Consider the following 20,000-nt stretch of genomic DNA (forward strand, 5'->3'; position numbering starts at 1 on the left):
TGGGGCAGGTGGTTGAGGTGTTAGGGTGGGGTGGGGTACAGGCCTCAGGAGGGAGTTTGGGTGCGAGAGGGGATTCTGGGCTGGGGCAAGGAGTTGGGATGCAGGAGGGGGTTCATGGTTCCCGGCCAGTGGGAGCTGTGGTTACAGCACTTGTGGTGGGGGCAGCACATGGAAGCTCCCTGGCCACCCATGTGCTTAAGGGCCACAGGGACCTGGCAGCTGCTTCCAGATGCGGAATGGAACCAGGGCAGGCAGGGAACCTGCCTTAGTCCTGGGCCTCTGCTGTGCAGCTGGCCAGACTTTTAACGGCCCTGTTGGTGGTGCCGACCGGAGCCACTAGGGTCCCTTTTCAACTGGGTGTTTCAGTCAAAAACTGAGTGCCTGACAACCCTAGTGCATAGCTGGGCCTGTAGAACTTCTGTTATTGGTGATAATCTTTGTGATGGAGAGAAGCCCACTTGATTCTCAGATCTCCAGTTGAATTTTCAGGGCGGGCAGTGAGAAAATTTTTATTTGTTAGCAGCTTCAGTGTACTTAATACAGAGAAATCTTAAACATGGAACCAATAATGCTATTTATACAGAGTCATTTTTCAGTGGTGCAGAGGGCCTTTTGTGAGGGGTTGTATGTAGCCTGATTTCATCCAGTTCTCTCAAAATATTGTTTATTTCCAAAGTAGAAACAAAGTTAAGAAATCTAATGGTCTGCAGGAAAATGGCTTCCTCAAGCAATCAGTAGCACAACTGGTGTTCCAGTACTTCACTGATATTTAAAGGATAGTTTGTTGTTTGTTTATGATATAGTCTCTTCAGGGCCGGCTCCACGCATCAGCTGAAGAAGCAGGTGCTTGGGGCGGCCAATACCAAAGGGCGGCACACTGGCTGCTATTGGGGCGGCATATCCCGGTCTTCGACAGCAATTCGGGGGCAGGTCCCTCAGTCCCTCTCAGAGCGAAGGACCTGCCACTGAGTTGCCGCCAAAGAGTGGAGCGGTGCGATCGTGCTGCCGTGGCCTTTTTTTTTTTCTGCTCTTGGGGTGGCAGAAAACCTGGAGCCGGCCCTGAATCTCTTTGTACATCCATTAAATTTTGTGTTGCATATCTTATGAGTATTGTGTGTGCTGCACCAGTGTAAGTGGTGACAGAATGAGATTGAAGGTCTCTCACCCTTATTTTTGAATTTTCTGGCTTGCTGTCCTTTGACTCATGTATTGAATTTTGACAATATTTTTGTCTCAGAGAGGCTTACAAAGCATATTTACCAATAGGAACAAAATGGATGCACTGGAGCAGTTCCAGGTCCTTGGGAATATTAAAAAACAGGTTTACTCCCTCCTTGTCCCCCACCCCCAGCAAATATTGTTAACTTGTGGAACAGTTCATACATTATGTGGCCACGTGGGCCTTCTGCAAAAGCTTTCAAATTAGGTTAAACCACCTCCCCTATATATAATTAAAATGAGATAAATAAATGTATATTGCAGGCAATTTTTTTTATAAACATGCACTGTGTAATTAATAGAGTGCTTTGAACAGATGTGTGTGTAAACACAACAGATAATTACACATGTTCATTGAAATAAAAATCTTTGACTATCCATAGAAAAATGAGAAATACCCTCATACTACACATTTAAAACCTCTGTGTCTGGTGGTTTTCAGTTTTCAATTTTTTTAAAATTGCAAGTTAGCAATAGAGAGTAAGATGTATTATCAACAAAAGGCTTGACAAATTCCTTTAATGAACAATGTATATGACATTGGAGAGGTTATGAGTTCAAATCATGAATTCCAAATCAGCAACCTTCTTTTCATTGATCAAGCCAAGATTCCTTTTTCAAGTTTTCTTAAGATAAATACACTCTTGTGTGTCAGGGTTTCTGCCCTGAATAAGGTTTTATTTATTAATTAACTCTCTAAAAACAGGTTTAAAATAAAAGTGCTGCTGCAACCTTAGCCATCATAGCACAATTAGTTTGGCTGCAATTCTGCTGTAATCCCAAAACAGTAACAAAGAAAATTGTCGTATCAGATAGATTCCATCTGTCCTCTGTACAAAAAAGTTCTGAGTATAACCCTTTACATATGACTATATCCTTCTCTGTCAATTCTTTTTCCAATATCAAAACTGCATCTAACTTTTCAAAAATAAATTAAAAGTTTAGGAGAAGAATATCTGAGGTTGACAAAAACTGGTTATGTAAAGACAGAAATCAAGGCACGGGTTAAGGAAATTATTTAAAGCAAGCCCTAGAATGTATTGTATACTTCAAAGGTAGCATGGGGGGCATGGCATTTATCAATATACGAAGATACTTTTACAGTCCTACTCACCATAATATCTGTGCAGAACTACCAATAGTTTTTCTGTTGTGTTGATTTACTACTAAAAACACATACAAGAAATGATGGCAAAATAGGAAGCTAAGTTTATTTCCGTTACTTCCCCTCCGCCCCCCCCCAAAAACCTCCATTAAGCATGTGTACGATTCTCTTCAGCATAGATAATTGCATCTCAGCACACTTAGACGTATTTCTAAAAGACTGACAAAGACAAGTGATCATATAATTTTGTGTGTGTACATGGGCAGAACAAGGCACTAAGATTTGTTTTAACTGAAATAGGTGCTACTAAGTAGATTTTGCAGTGCAGTAGAATATTTGGTGATATGGACAGGAAAGAGCATATGGATAATTCTAGAAAAGGATGGTTGGAAGAGGAGTGATCTACTTTTCTGAGCACAGAACTGTGAACCAGGACTTCCTGACTTCTGTTTCCATCTCTGAATTTGGGCAAATTACTCAATTTCTCTGCCTCGGTTTCCTCAGCTGCACACTGAGAATAGTGTGTATTTTTCTCCCTGAAAGAGATGATGTAGGTATTAATAAGTCAGAGTGCTTATGGTGAAAAAGATGCTATGTAAGTACTAAGTATTATTAAAAAGGGCATGAATGAGAAGTTTAAGCTAATAAAATGTAATTATGAGGAAAAAGCAGGTGCTGAAAGATACACAGATTACAGCTTCCCTGAAAACAAAGGCTTGGCAGCATAGCTGTCACCTACAAGACTAATATTCATTCCAGCACTGGCATTGGCAACAGAACAACTGAAATATTTCTGTAAGGATGAAGTGTCCTGGAGCAATGGCTCCAAATATTTGGCATAATTTGATTTTTTTTGTTAGAGTTGGGCATTCATGTTGCTGTTTTCCAACAGATTTCTTGGGAAAAAACATAAATCAATCATATACTCTGCGCACCACTGAGAAAATGATTCTGTAATCCCTTATTTTTAGCTCTTCAGCTATCCACAGTCATGATCCTTCAAACTCTTATAAACACAAGTAACTTTATGCACTTGAGTAGTCGTATTGAAATTAATGGGACTACTCTGTACATAAAGTTACTCTTATGTAAGAGTTTGCAGGATATTAGGGCCTTAGTTCTTAGACCATGTGTAATGATTTGGGGGATCTGTTGGTACAACTTATACATTCTGATTGATATTATAGAACTTTGCCCTGAAGAACTTTAAATCAGAAAAGGGTCTTCAGGATAGTTCTCAACTCTGTTGCCTTCTTTAGCAACAATAAGGCAATTAAGCCTCAAAGACTCCCATTCAAGAGTCTCTCTAAGCATTCACTACACAGGTTACTAAGTACATTTTAAAATTCTTCTTTCTTTTATTGCAAAGGCACTTTCAGTGCCCTCATGTTTGGTTTTGCTTCTTGGCTTTTGACTTTAAAGTCTACACAGCCTGTATCTGTAAACAATTTTATCAGCTGCATGAGTAAGTGATGGCACAGAGGCCAAGCCTGGCTCAGACTCCCTGAAGATGACTGATGATGCATGCCCCACAAATAAGGAGAAGCTTCCAGTACAAATGATGTTACTGAGCAATTTATCTGCTTCTTCCTTATAGGCTGCCTATTAAGAGAGGAGGAGTGGCTGTCCTCCAATCCTGGTAAGGGTGGCATATTGCAATAAAAAGTTTTCTGTGCAGAAGATAAACCATCTACTGTCACTGCTGCATCTGGAATTAGCAGGGGATAGTGGAGTAAAAGAAAGAAAACTGGTAATGCCAATTACAGCTGCTATTTATTGCCTTAACCATCTCTGAAATCCTTGCCCTGACTTTACAAGCACTCTCAATTCCTTTCCTCTTAATGGTGCTGCATTTGCTATGACAGGGACCAGCACATACCCCTAGTTTTTGCTTTGTGCATGGGACCTCTTGCAATAGAATTGCAAAGCTTTATTAGTTCTGGTAAAAGAAATGAGGATGTTCTCTCTCCCAGTTGTTATTGCTGTTACTATTAGATTCACCATTCACAAGCTGCCTCCCAGACTGCAAAGGAATAAAAACTGAAACTATGTGCTTCCAAATTCAAGAAACTAGAGAGCTGTTTGTGTAATGGTCTGAGCAAACAGCAAGGAACTATCCATTTATTCCAGGAACTCTTGAGTTCTATTATTTGTTTGTACTGTGATGGTGGTTAGGAACTTTAGTCATGGACCAGAGTCCTTGCGATGCTCTGACCCTTATATCCTGCATATAGCTTTGCAAAGTCACTTAACCTCTCTGAAACAGAGAAAATAGTACAGCAATACTCCAGAGGGATTGATTCTTCACTCTCTTGCACATTGCATAGTCATTTACATAAACATGAAGTGGGCATAAACAGTTAACAAATCAGTACTCCATGCTCTTATGTGGGTGTAAATGGCTAAACAAGGTGCTAAGCAGTGGTGAATCAGGCCCCAGGTGTTAATTTGTCACAAACTACATATTTTTGCAATATGCCTCCAGATGTTTCTCCTAAGACAGTTAGAATTCCCTCTCTCTCCAAATATTTCTATTTGTGACTGAATATTTCTAGTCCCATGGCTAGGAATCAATCCTGAGAAAATATATCACATCAAGCAGAATTCATCCTTTGAATGTTGATTCTCCCCTCAGGGGCAATACACACATTTCATTTTCACCATGCACAGTTTCGCTTGTGAAAGCTTCTCTTATTCATGCCAAAAACTCATACAACTGTACTGGGGAACATTTTAGCTGCCAGCTTTTTTTCTTTTCCATTTGCAAGTTCAGCAAAAAAAAGAAAAGAAAAAAAAAAGAAAGACAGTTCTCCTCAACATACAAAATGCTTTTGCACAATAGCTCTAACTGCTGCTATCACATCCTCTGTTGCTAGAACCATTTATCAGCTCTCTCTTACTGACAGGGCAAGGTTCAGTCTCAGAATATTACCATGTTAGGAAAGTGCATACCAATATACAACATAGGAACTCTGGGTACAGCAGGTCATTAGACACTCTTGGTTACTTTGTGGCACTTGAGCTGTCTTGTGAATATGTTTTTTATTGAATTTTTATACAATTTAAATTTAAATTACAGGTGGGACAATGGGTATAACAGCCTCAGACAGAAACTAAACAGTACTTTAGCTTCAATGGAAGTCATGTGTCTAAATCTTTTAGTAGGTATAAGGCCCTGTGGGTCTCAAACCCAGATTTACAGAGCTGCCAGATAATGGACTACCCAACAGCAGCTATAACCAGCTCATGTTCTAATACCCACCACCTGTTGTGGACACAGACCATGGGAAGTCTTACTTCACGGGGTCTGACAAGCAGCAGCCTCATGGCTCCTGATTGGCACCCTGCCCTATATAAACCCAAGGGATAGTCCAGGAAGTGTCCAGGACTGTGTGCAGATCTCCTGTAACTGCCACAATCATTCGTGCTCCCTGTTCTTGAACTCCTGGCTTTGACCTTGGCTTGATTTACACCTCACTTCCTGACCAGGGCTATGAAACCTGACTGGGATTCTAATCCTTGGTATTGACCCTGGCTGGAACTTGACTACAAACTCCTGTGCTACTCTCAGCCTCAGATCTGACCCTGCTCTGAGCCTTGGTCCTGATTACCCGTGTCAGGATGTTGACAGTAGTCTGTGAGAATCTCAATCCTATTATCATATGTCTGATGAGACCTCTTACCAAAATCCCAGAATGGAGTCCTCAAATTTAGGAGACCTTCAGATCCAGAGCCAACTGTTGCCTCTCAGGGCTGGTCTACACTACGGGGGAAAATCGATCTTAGGTACGCAACTTCAGCTACATGAATAACATAGCTGAAGTCGAAGTATCTAAGATCGAATTACTCACCGTCCTCATGGCGCGGGATCAATGTCCGTGGCTCCCCCTGTCGATTCCACAACTCCATTCGGATTGGTGGAGTTACGGAATCGATATAAGCGCTTTCGGGGATCGATATATCGCGTCTAGATGAGACGCGATATATCGATCCCCAAGCAATCGATTGTAACCCGCCGATACAGCGGGTAGTGAAGACGTACCCTCAGCTTGATCTACATGGAACACCACGGGAAAGCTACTAACTGCATTATTTTTAATTAGTTAGGCCAGACATCAGGTGTCCTTCCAGTGATCAGTAAATGGCATGAAGAGACAGTTTAGACACCCTGAAAAATCTCACAATGTAGTGTGTGTCTACCAGAAGATGCAAGACAATAATATTAGCTGGCTGTAAGAATTATAAGAAGGGCAGATAACACTGCTCTACAGCCAAAATGCTTCTGAAATAAATGTAGTCGAACTTTATTAATTCTGGGTCACTGAGAATGAAAATGATGCTTAAAATTGTTGATTGGCTCTGGTTTTCAAGATATGCTGTTGGGTCAGTATATACGACCCTTGACTTGGGAATGGCGGAGGATAAGTGAGTTATAAAGGGAAAGGATCTCAATTTAAACCAGAAATGACTAAAATACATCTTTTACTGGATCTATGAATAAATCTATGACTGGGTTTGGACAGTACTTGCTTTTTAGGCAAAACAATGAATAATGCAATCTGAAGCTGGTATTACGTCATACATGATATGAATTGCTTCATGTTATTCCTAGAAGTCATGGATGATGCAATCATAACGAAGCTTACGTCACTCTGCTGAACAAATTGCCCTATATCAGCTCTAGAAATCATACAGTGTCGTGCTCTCTTATTTGTCAGTGTTTGATTTTGCAAAGGGACACATTTCTGTTTAGCCAGAGTGAGCAGAGATGCCTCGTACTTGTGTGAACTGTGCAGATAACTTCTGCTATGTTTATGGTGAAGTGACTTTTGCATCACAAAAGCGCAGTATAACCTCTACGGTTAAGAAAGCCTATTACCTTTATTTTGGGTGCAAAATTGGAGATCAGGACAAGAGGTGGGCCCCATGCATATGCTGCAACACTTGTGCGACAAATCTTCGCCAGTGGTTGAACAGGAAAAGGAAATCTATGCCTTTTGCAGTGTCAATGATTTGGAGAGAGCCAACAGATCATACCGGCAATTGTTACTTCTGCATGGTGCCTCCAGTTGGGAAAGGTGTGTCAAAGAAGAAAAAGTGGACTGTGCATTATCCAAACATTCCATCAGCTATATGCCCAGTACCCCAAGGAGAAGGACTGCCGGTTCCTGATGCACCAGAATCATTCTCACTTGAGTCAGACGAGGAAGAGGAAGAGGATGAAACTTCTGGTCCTGAACCATCAATTTCACAGGACCCATGTTTTCTCCCATCCTCCTCCTCTGAACCACACCTCATAACACAAGGTGAACTGAATGACCTTGTCAGGGATTTGGAACTACCCAAGAGTAAGGCAGAGCTGTTGGGCTCCAGACTACAGCAGTGGAATCTCCTGGCAGGCTATCAGGGCAAATGAAGCCCATCAATGCTTGCAGACTATTGCTGGACAGTGACAAGAGATGCTCCATTTAATGAATACAAGAGACAAGCCAAGAAGCGCCGAGTAGACACTGAATAGGACTAAAGTATGTACATAATAGTTTATTGCCTTTTGTTTCATAATAATTTTATTTATATAACCGTTTTGCTGATTTTTAAAGTGTTACATAAACAGGACAGGTGAAATATTATCATGTAAAGCAACCATAAACACATGAAAAGACCTAGGTTTACAATTTATGATTAAAACTCTACTATCTACACAATATACATAGACATAAAATGTAAAAACTTAAATACCTTAGAAACAGTAGCCAATCAGTTGTTTTAATTGTCATATTTGAATTCAGCACATCAAAATACATAATAAACATCACATTTTATCTCTGAAGCAGACGACTTCTCAAAAATTGTAGACCAGTGTAATCAAAAGCAGAGTTGTTGCACTATACCTGCAAGATTTCATAGAATCTAACAAGAGAGCATTTCTGAGTGGAGAGAGCCACACAGTAGAATGTATATGGATAAAAATTCCAAGTAATAGGAATAACCACCTGTAGATGAATTAAAATACTCCTAGAAAGTCTTCTGGTCTAGACCATTGTATCACCTGCAGTGTTTTTGCTGAGCTTCTGTTCTTTCTTAGGTTTTGTCTACACTGTACACTAACCACAGGGTAAGTAATCACATGATTGTCAACTCATGGTAACCTGTCCAGCTACTGCGTTACCACATTGTCCATATTAGCATGTGGCTGTCATGCCCCATGTCTGCATGTTGCCATGACAAACAATACAGTTATCTGGGCTTGTATTCAGAGATATGTAGCATCATAAATCACAGCATTGCTTTATGCTCTCATTCATAAGGTGTTCTGGTGCAATTTGTCTATTCACTCTTGGAATTATGAGAGGAAATGGTCTAGGTCCACAAAATTAATTCCTTGGCAGTAACCCAGCTGTCATGATGGTATGGTGTTACGTGCCGAAGGTATAGATCCTACTCTACCTAATTATCAGGACTAAGAGCTTCTGTTTTTTATGGCGGCAGTGTTTCTTTTTTTGTGCCTCTTCACAAACTGCTGCCAGGAGATACTGGCAGGGTTTCAAAGGCTGTTTTGGGCCAGAGAAGATGGAGACAACAGCTTGCAATTATAAGCAGCACAACAGCAGCAACTGAATGGGACCTAATGCAGTTTTTAACAGTGGATGGTGCCTAGGCAGACCACGATTTCTGCGCCAAGAACACATACACACATAGGCAAGACCACATTGTGATTGAAACTAGGGTTACCAGAACACCTGGTCAAAAGGGACCCTGGAGGCTCCGCTCAGCATCACTAACTGGGCCATTAAAAGTCCGGTTGGTGGTGCAGCAGGGCTAAGGCAGGCTTCCTGCCTTCCTTGGCTCTACGCGGCTCCTGGAAGCAGTGGCATGTCCCCTCTCCGGCTCCTAGGGGTAGGGGCAGGCCGAGGGCTTCACGCACTGCCCCTGTGCCAAGCGCCAGCTTTGCAGCTCCCATTGGCCAGGAATCATGGCCAGTGGGAGCTGTGAGGGCAGCGCCTGCAGACAGGACAGTGTGCAGAGCTGCCTGGCCATGCCTCCTCATAGGAGCTGGAGGGGGAACATGCCACTCCTTCTGAGAGAAGCTTGAGATAAGCGCTGCCTGGAACCTGTACCCCTGACCCCCCTCATGCCCCAATCCCCTGCCCCATCCCTGATCACCCTCCCACTCTCAGAACTCCTTGGTCCCATCCCAAATCATTCTCCTACACCCCAAACCCCTCATCCCCAGCTCCACCCGGGAGCCTGCACCCCCAGCCAGAGCCCTAACCTCCCCATACCAAAACTGCATGCCCTAGCCATGATGCCCCTCCCACCCTCCGAACCCCTTGGTCCCAGCTCGGAGCAACCTCCTGTACCCCAGAGACCTCAGCCCCACCCCAGAACCTGCACCTCAGCGGAGCCCTCACCTCCAGCTTGAGCGCTCATCCTACCCCCGTTCCCCAACCGTCTGCCCCAGCCCTGATCCTGCTCCTACCCTCCGAACTCCTCAGTCCCAGCCTGGAGCACCCTCCTGCATCCCAAGCCCCTCAGCCCCACCCCAGAGCCTGCACTCTCAACTGTAGCTCTCACACCTCTCCGCACCCAACCGTCTGCTCCAGACCAGAGCCCTCCCTGCACCCCAGGCCCCTCATCCCCAGCCCAGAACCCTCTCCTGCACCCCAAACTCCTCATACCCAGCCCCACCCCAGAGCCTGCGCCCCTAGCTGGAGCCCTCACCCCCTCCTACACTCCAACTTCCTGAGCCAGCCTGGTGGAATGAGAAGGAGCGGGGCCTTGGAGAAGGGGCAGGGCAGGGGGCAGAGCAAGGGTGTTCGGTTTTGTGCGAGTATAAAGTTGGCAACCCTAACTGAAACATGGGATGACTTGCAGTAGGCCAAGAACTTTTGCATATCATCAGTGGAGTATTTGTGTCAACTGTGATTTTAGGCGACTCAGGTGAATGAAGCCTTATCCTGATGTGCTCCACCAAGACAAGAAGCAGTTTAGCTACATACTGAGTAGGTGCAGAATGGTGGTGGAATTTGCCTTTGGCCAACTGAAGGTCAGAGGGTGCTCCTTACTGACTTGTTTAGACTGCAGTGTTTAATGCCATGTGTTTGATCATATGATTGGGGCATATGGTGTCATTTATAATGTTTGTGAACTTAAGGGACAGTACTTCAGGATGTAATAGGTTGCTGACAATTATGGGTCAAGCTGAATTACAGACAACCAGCAATTGAATTTATTGCTCCAGGGTCTGCTACAGCAAAGACCATAAGGGATGCCACTTGTGCTTGCATATTCAAGTTGTATGGTGAGTAGTGTGACTTAATAAGAGGATTGTGCTGAGGCCTATACCTTACACTGAAATAAATTGTAAACAGGGATTCTGATGGCCCAGTTAGTCCATTTGATGGCACTTGGGAGGAGACAGCAATCTAATGATTAGACCCAGTGGGCGAGAGCCAGAATGGATAGTTCCTATACAGGAAAACTGCAGGGCCACTTTTGCAGCTGCTTTTGACTCACTGTCGATACTGCTATACCAGTACTGGTTGCCTGAGGAGTTAGTGTTCCTAGCAGAGGAACTACACCTTGACACATTTAGCTGTGCAAACATCAATGACTGTATTAAAGGCTGGTTTTCAGTAGAATCAGGGGTACACCAGAGATGCTTTCTCTCATCTTCATTATTTAATAGTCTGTTAGAACATCTGATGTTAAAGCTCATTGAGGACAGATGATGAAGTTTGAAATTTCAAGATCCATCTTTAGAGGATCTTGAGGATGGAGATGATATTGGCTTACTTGGAAAGACTACTGACCAGCTACAGCTAATGCTGAAAGAGCTGAGGAAAACTGCATAATCTTGGTTCTCAAACTGTGGGTCAGGACCCCAAAGTGGGTAGCAACCCTGTTTTTACAGGGTCACCAGTACTGGCATTAGACTTACTGGGACCCAGGGCTGAAGCCAAAGTCTGAGCTCTACCACCCAGTGCTGAAGCCGAAGCCCCGGGGCTTCAGTCCTGGGCGGCGGATCTCAGGTTTCTGCTTCAGCTCTGTGCAGCGGGGCTCAGTTTACAACCCCCTGAACCCCATATATTAATATATAATATTTTTAAAATCTTGTGGGGTTTTTCTTTAAAATCAGTCTCAGGCTGTTTGAGGGCCTGACTAATGCCTTATGAATGGATGGGGATGGCAATACTGTGTATATGCAGTAGGACTCAGTCACATACTGAAAAGCAAAATACAGCAAATAATTCCTAGTAATGCAACTATTATGCATGAGATCCGACCCTCCCCTTTCATACAGCCAGGGGCGGCTCTAGACATTTTGCCACCCCAAGCACGGCGGCATGCCGCGGGGGGCGCTCTGCCGGTCGCCGGACCCGCAGCTTCAGTGGACCTCCCGCAGGCGTGCCTGCGGAGGGTCTATTGGTCCCGTGGCTTCGGTGGACCTCCTGCAGGCGTGCCTGCGGAGGGTCTGTTGGTCCAGCGGCTTCAGTGGACCTCCCGCAGGCATGCCTGCGGAGAGTCCACTGGTCCTGTGGCTCCACTGAAGCCGCGGAACCAGCGGACCCTCCGCAGACACACCTGCCAGAGGTCCACCAGAGCCACAGGACCAGCTGACCCTCCCGCAGGCATGCTGCTGAAGGCTGCCTGCCTCCTGCCCTCCTGGCGACCGGCGGAGCGCCCCCCGTGGCATGCCACCCCAAGCACGTGCTTGGCGTGCTGGGGCTTGGACTGCCCCTGCAAACAGCAGTGAGAATCTAGAGTAATTAAGTTGAAGTCAGCAGAGTTATATACTAACGTAAGTGAAAGATGATCATGTCCAGGAAGCAATCGGTTGAATTGTCCCAGTCTTTCCATGGCTTACATACGGTATCTTGCTCCTTAATCCAGTTGATGCTTATTTTTGTAAAAGCAAAGTAGATAAAATACTTCTAACTGCATGATACCAAGAATAATATTGAATGCCTTCCTCTTTCTCAATGAGGCAAAAACCTAAAGAGACAGTTCTAGTTTTAATCAACTGAGTGAACAGAGGTAAGTTCTGATCGCAGTTACAGCCGTGTAAATCTGGTATAACTTCATTGGCTTCTTTGGAGTTCTCCAGATTACATGAGCATAACTGAGATCAGATTTTTGCCCATTATTTTGTGCCACCAAATATAACAATTGTAAGAACAAAGAAGAAAAAGAAGATGTAGAGTTCACATTAAAATTGGGACAGCTCAGCCTACTGAAATAAGATAGCTCTCCAGCTCACGATTGGCACATAAGACAGTAGCATAGCCCATCACACTTGTTTGTTGAAGGTGGCAGAGTAGTGGAGAAAACTTGATATTCAATCAGTGGCTTGTTAAAGAAAGTGTTGTACAACAATTCCACATTAATGGAATAGTAACAGTTGACTGCTTAGTTTTGAGCAATCAACTTGTGATGCACACCGAGGATTTTCTGTTGTATACAAATGTTATCCTAATTAGTCCCTAGTCAGAGCTAGGTGAGTTGGACAATAAAATGATTTCCTTTTAGGAGGGTAAAAGATGATCTGATTGGAATTCTCCTACACATGAACAGTTATCATTACTGAAATCTATGAGTCTGTTTTTATGGTCATTACTTTTTACTGAAATGATATATTTGTATTATAGTCTGTGAATTTGTTTATACACCACATGCAAACTGTTAACTGAAATACAGATGGAAAGGCTGTGATTTCAAGATATTATGACTGCAATGTTCATAAATTCAGTTCATAATGCACAAGCCCAGCATGCAAGGCTTTATTAAGTTGGCTTTTCATTGCTATTATAAAGAGGTGCTTGAGGACAAGCTGTGAACTAACATTTTCCCAAACCAAGCAGAGGACTCTGAGGATCTAAGTTGTTATTTGCAGAAGACAAACGATGGGTATCCCTGGAGCAAGGCCTGAGATTGTAATGTGCAAGAAAAAATGTCTTTTCACTATAACTGTTTTCTCTTTATTCCCAGAACAGATGACAAAGGCAGGCGCCATGTAAACAATTCACATCAGGGTTTAACCCTATAAGGAAAATACAAACAATTCCTGTGATTCCATATACCAATGTGTTGGTGTTAAATACAAATTATAATTTTAGAGAAAATGTGCACTGGCTAATAATGTGGTTCAACAAAATGACGTATTGGCTTATTATGGTATAAAGAAATAATCCTTAAAGGGGTATACAGATTCCATACATTATTAAAACATATTTAAACATATTAAAACATATCCACCTGCTGACCCAAACACTTTTGGGTGTAGGCAGCAGTTTATAGAAGACTTTACTCAGGATTAGAGAATATTTTTCATCATTTAATTAAATTTGCTTGATTGTCTGCTCACCTTGTGTGTTTGCTGTCCTTGAATATTCTAATAGTTTATTGGCAGGAATATTTGTGGAAACTGTCTTTAAGTAGAATATTCAAGCTAATTAATGAAAAATGAATTTTGAAGTAATAAATTTGAATATTTTTACTGAAAAACACATTTTTAGAGTTAGTCGTAGCCAAGGAGCAGAAACAAACCATGTGATCTGACCTCCTCCACCCCCGCACACACACAATAGTGTATTGCAGCATTTCTCAAACTAGAGGTCCCAATCCAAAAGGGGGTCGTAAGGATATTGTGTGGGGGGGAGCGTCATGACATCACAAAAATATTGCAATAACTTTTGGATTAGGAGTTCTCAAACTTAATTGCACCGTGGCCCCCTTCTGACAATGAAAATTACTGTACGATCCCAGGAGAGGGAGCAAAGCCTGAGCCTGCCCCAGTCCCACCGCCCCAGATGTGGGGGCCAAAGCCCCAGCCTCGCCACTCAGTGGGGGCCTGTACCTGAACCCCGCCACCCATGGCTGAAGCTGTAGCCCTCAGGCTCAGCCCCGGGGCCCAGCAAGTCTAAACCAGCCCTGGTGACCCCATTAAGACAAGGTCATGACCCACTTTGGTGTCCCAACTCACAGTTTGAGAACTGCTGCTTTAGATCCTTTGTATTACATTACAGCACTTAAATAGTTAACCCTTAACAGCAACTGATGAAATCTGAAGCCAGACCTCCTGCTGTGTTTTACTGTATAGCTACTTAACTCTCATAAAGACCCACCCTTCTGCTGTGTTTTACTGGTCTGCTAAAAGTGATTGTGTCACTTTCCTAAGCATGGGCCTTGTTGTCATGGAATCTGACCTACCACTTTTGTAGAATATTGTTGAAGATGGCCCACCCCTACTCTAACAGTGGGGAAAAAAATAAAGGAAAAAATAAAAATATACAGTACTGTAATTTCTGAAATGAATTAATTCTGTAAAATCAGTGGGTCATTTTGTTATATGTGGCACCAGGAGAGGAGCTGAAGCCGACATAGATGGTAGAATCAGGAGTCATAAGTGCGGTAATAAAAACAGAAAGACCAGAAAATACTGAAGTTTTTATTTGGCATTTGGATTTACTTATGATGGCTCAGAAGACAATCTAAGTCCCCCGTGGGTGTTTTGTGAAGTTTTGGCCAATAACAGCCTAAAACCAAATAAACACCCTACATATGTGGAGAAGTCTGTGGAATTTTTTGAAAGAAAAATTCATGAACTTGAGCAACAAAAAACTGTTATATGTAAATCAGCAACCATGATAGCCAAAACTCTGGAGGTGTCTTATGCTCTTTTGCTTTTAATTGTTAGGGCAAAAAACTCTCAAAAAACCCATAGCCAAATCTCTTCTTATTTCCACAGCTGAAAAAAATGTGTGAGATTATGATTGGCAAAGCTGCTACCACTCAGATGAGCTCTATTCCACTATCAAATAATACAATGAGTTGTCATATTGACAATAAGTCCAATGACATACAAGAGAAAGTAGTGGAAATAATTATAAAGAGCAAGTTGTTTTCCTAACAGATTGATGAAAACACCGATGTTTCAGGAGTAGCACACTTACTGGTCTATGTTCGGTACATTTGGGAAAACACAGTAAAAGAAGACTTTCTTTTCTGCCAGGCACTGCTGACATATACTATGAGAAAGGAAATATTGAAGCTCCTCGATGTCTTCATAGCAGGAGAACACATTAACTGGAACAGCTGAGTAGGGATCTGCACTGTTACCAGGAAAGCTGTGTCTAGTACCAAGAGTGGGCTTGTCAACAGGCTTAAAGAAGTGGCCCCAGAAGCCCAGTGAACAAACTGCATGATTCACAGGTAGGCTTTTGCTGGTAGGAACATGGATTCTTATTGTATTTTGAGTGAAGCTGTAGAAATCATTAATTTTATTAAAGCAAAGCTGCTGAATTCCTGACTTTTTACAAGTCTCTGTGGAGAAATGGGATCAGGACATATTACTGCACACAGAGGTTTGCTGACTGTCACAGGGAAGAGTTTTAACCCGTCTGTTTGAATTGAGATTTGAGGTTTGTCATTTCTGACTGAAGTGGACTCTACCCTGGAGAAGCATTTAAGTGACATCAAATGGTTGGCAGCACTTGCATATCTAGCAGATTTTTTGATTGTTTAAATTCATTGAATGAGTCACTACAAGGAAAAGAAACATTCTCAAACTCAATGACAAAATTAATGCCTTTACTAAAAAACTGGATCTTTGGAAGTCACGAGTCAACAACAAAAATTCAAATGTTTTCAATGTTGAATGATCTCCTGGAAATCTCATCCAGTGATGTCACTGTTGGGAATATAAAAGAACACATAGCTGAACATATCTCTACACTCTTGTCATAACCTAGTCCCAGATTTGGACCTTAGCGTCCAAAATATGGGGGTTAGCATGAAAACCTCCAAGCTTAGTTACCAGCTTGGACCTGGTACTTGCTGCCACCACCCCAAAAATTAGAGTGTTTTGGGGCACTCTGGTCCCCCTGAAAAACCTTCCCTGGGGACCCCAAGACCCAAATCCCTTGAGTCTCACAACAAAGGGAAATAATCCTTTTTCCCTTCCCCCCTCCAGGTGCTCCTGGAGAGATACACAGACACAAGCTCTGTGAATCCAAACAGAGTGACTCCCCCTCTCCGTTCCCAGTCCTGGAAACAAAAAGCACTTTCCTCTTTACCCAGAGGAAATGCAAAATCAGGCTAGCAAATTCAACACACACAGATCTCCCCTGATTTCTTCCTCCCACCAATTCCCTGGTGAGTACAGACTCAATTTCCCTGAAGTAAAGAAAAACTCCAACAGGTCTTAAAAGAAAGCTTTATATAAAAAGAAAGAAAAATACATACAAATGGTCTCTCTGTATTAAGGTGACGAAATACAGGGTCAATTGCTTAAAAGAATATTGAATAAACAGCCTTATTCAAAAAGAATACAAATCAAAGCACTCCAGCACTTATATTCATGCAACTACCAAAGAAAAGAAACCATATAACTTACTATCTGATCTCTTTGTCCTTACACTTAGAAACAGAAGACTAGAAAGTAGAAACTACTTCTCCAAAGCTCAGAGGAAGCAGGCAGACAGAAAACAAAGACTCAGACACACAATTCCCTCCACCCAAAGTTGAAAAAATCTGGTTTCCTGATTGGTCCTCTGGTCAGGTGCTTCAGGTGAAAGAGACATTAACCCTTAGCTATCTGTTTATGACAACTCTGAGCCCAATTTTTGAAATATTTTGCTGATTGTGACCTAACTGCGTAAGAAACCCATTTGAGTACCAGTTGTCTCCAAATTCAAATCTCACCTTGAAAGCTCAAAGGAATTGACTGACATCTTGTGTGATTCCATTCTGAAGCAGGGATTCCAGTCCCAGCCTCTGGCTCACTTCTGGTTTTCCCTTGAAGCAGGCTATCCCTAAATCTCAACTGTAGCAAGTAAAGTGCTTCTCCCATTCACAACCATTTCCTTATGTGAATCTGGTTTCTCAGCTTTGAAGTACTTAAAGAATAAATACTGGGCAAAACTGAATGTGGAGGATAATGTAAGGGTCTGCTTCAGTTCCCTGGAGCTGCTGTTAATAGCCCACTTTAATTGATTACTCTCGTTATAGTTGGTATGGCAACACCAATTTTTTCATGTTCTCTGTATATATATATCTTCCTACTGTATTTTCCCTGCATGCATCCGATGAAGTGGGTTTTAGCCCATGAAAGCTTATGCTCAAATAAATTTGTTAGTCTCTAAGGTGCCACAAGTACTCCTTGTTCTTTTTGCTGATACAGACTAACACGGCTATCACTCTGAAACCTGAAAAAATCATGTGCTTCAAAACAGCAGCACCCCTTGCATTAAGTGTTCAGATACTTTTGTATATAGTTGTATATAAATCCACAGTCCTTGGATAATGTTATGATTATTGCCATAATCACTGGAAAAGGCTTCCAGCTCCCCAAACTGTGTACTGTTTATTTTTTGTCAGAAAGTATGTTTCTTAAATATCCACCTATTTATTCCTGAAAACTGTTGCTTTACACTTTTTGAAAGGCTTCAGCATCTTTGACTGCAGGAATAATTATTATATACTTCATTTAGTGCTCCTATGAGTATGTACTGTGATTTGCTATCATTTGTGTGAGTGTATGTGTGTGTGTGGGGGGGGGTCATCAGAGCCTGAAATATTTTCAAAGAGGGGGTCTTCAAACAATGTTTGAGATCTCCTGATCTACTGAATAAGCCATTGCCAAACACAGGCTTCTTTCAGAATACCATGTTTGCAGTGATAGAACTTTATTTCTTCTTCTGTGCTTATTTGACCCTTATAATTGGGTATTGTATTTATTATATGTACCTTGATATATTAGTTTATTATTGAAAATGAACTAAAAAAATTAACTGAAAACATTTCACTGTTTTCTTATTGAAGTAGTCTCCCAATTCCCTGCAAAACTAGAAAAACAAACCACAAAGGAATCCTATGTTATAATAGTCTTTTAAAAGCCCTTATTCTTAAAACTCTATAAATAGAAGGTGAAGAAATCTAGTCAGAGAAGGTTCCCACTCTTTAGCAATATCCATGGACCCTTATAGCTGTTGCTTTGTTCATAGGTAATTATAGTGACATTTGTGTAGTTTGTGCTGGTTTAACTTTAGTATCATTGGTCTGCCATGATTTTGTTTCTTTTTCCATTGTTTTAATCTGTAGATGCTCAAACTCTCTCTTTCTTGCACTCCAGAGATGGGACTCCAGCTTTTACACTGGGCACATGATGTAGCAGGCAGTCTTTCTCTTTCTTCTTTATCGTATGGGTGAGGATCATGGCTCCTGGACTCTTCACAATGATGTGGGCAATGGACAATCCTGCATATTGAGAGTAACTGTAGTATAAGAAGTGAGCCACCCCATTGCATAAACTTGCTTCCACTGAGTGGGAGCATCTGTTTTGGCTTTTGATATAATCCATATTTCCATCTAGGTCAGTGTCTCGGTCTGTCCCATACTTGTAAGGGTCAGAAGGTCATGTTTTGGATTTGAGACCATAATGCTTATGTCATGGTATAACCCCCACTCTGAACCTTAGCGTCCAAAAGATGGGGTACCAGCATGAATCCCCCTAAGCTTAATTACCAGCTTAGATCTTGTAGTGCTGCCACCAACCAGGACTTGCAGTGCCTGGTACCCTCTGGTCCCCCCAAAACCTTCTCAGAGGACCCCAAGACCCAGACCCCCTGGATCTTACACAAGGAAAGTAAACTCTTTCCCCCACTGTTGCCTCTCCCAGGCTTTCCTTCCCTGGGTTACCCTGGAAGATCACTGTGATTCAAACTCCTTGAATCTTAAACCAGAGAGGAATGCACCTTCCCCCCTCCTCTTTTCCCCTCCCCAAGAGGTAATACAGATTCAAGCTCCGTGAATCTAAAACAGAGGAATTCCACCTTCCCCCCTCCCTTCTCTCTCCCTGTCTCCCACCAATTCCCTGGTGAGTACAGACTCAATTCCCTTGAGCCTCAACAAGGGGAAAAAATCAGTCAGGTCTTAAAAAAGAAAAGCTTTTAATAAAAGAAAGGAAAAAGTAAAAGTTGTCTCTGTAATTAAGATGGTAAAGTTTACAGGGTCTTTCAGCTTATAGACACTAGAGAGAAGCCTTCCCCCCAGCACAAATACAAATTAAAATTCTTCCAGCAAAATACACATTTACAAATAAAGAAAACAATTAAAAAGACTAAACCACCATTCTACTTGTACTTACTATTTGAACAGAAAATTAGAGAGCCTGTAGGTACGTCTGGTCACTCTCAGAACCCAGAAAGAACAACAGACAAACAAACAACACAAAACAAAGACTTTCCTCCACCCAGATTTGAAAGTATCTTGTCTTCTGATTGGTCTTCTGGTCAGGTGTTCCAGGTTTACTGCTTGTAACCCTTTACAGGTAAAAGAGACATTAACCCTTAACTATCTGTTTATGACAGCTTAAAACATAAATTTAGTTATTTTAATTGCTACATTATTTTCTAATTGTATTACATGTTCAGCGGTGGCCTGTCCATATAGGCAAACTAGGCGGTCGCTTAGGGTGCCAAGTTAAATGGGATGCCAAATTTGAAGGGAAGAATGTCATTATTTCAATTCCTGTGCATGTATGGAGGGAATATGAATTATAATTCATTTCTCTGCATTTCTGAGAATGTATTAATATGTCAAATTTTTTATTTACTGGGAAAATAAATAATACTTTAGTGAATTTTTTTTTTCAGTTTGCGACATAGGGTTAAGATGA

Source organism: Gopherus evgoodei, chromosome 10 (genome assembly GCF_007399415.2).
Source record: "Gopherus evgoodei ecotype Sinaloan lineage chromosome 10, rGopEvg1_v1.p, whole genome shotgun sequence".
Taxonomy (NCBI): Eukaryota; Metazoa; Chordata; order Testudines; family Testudinidae; genus Gopherus; species Gopherus evgoodei.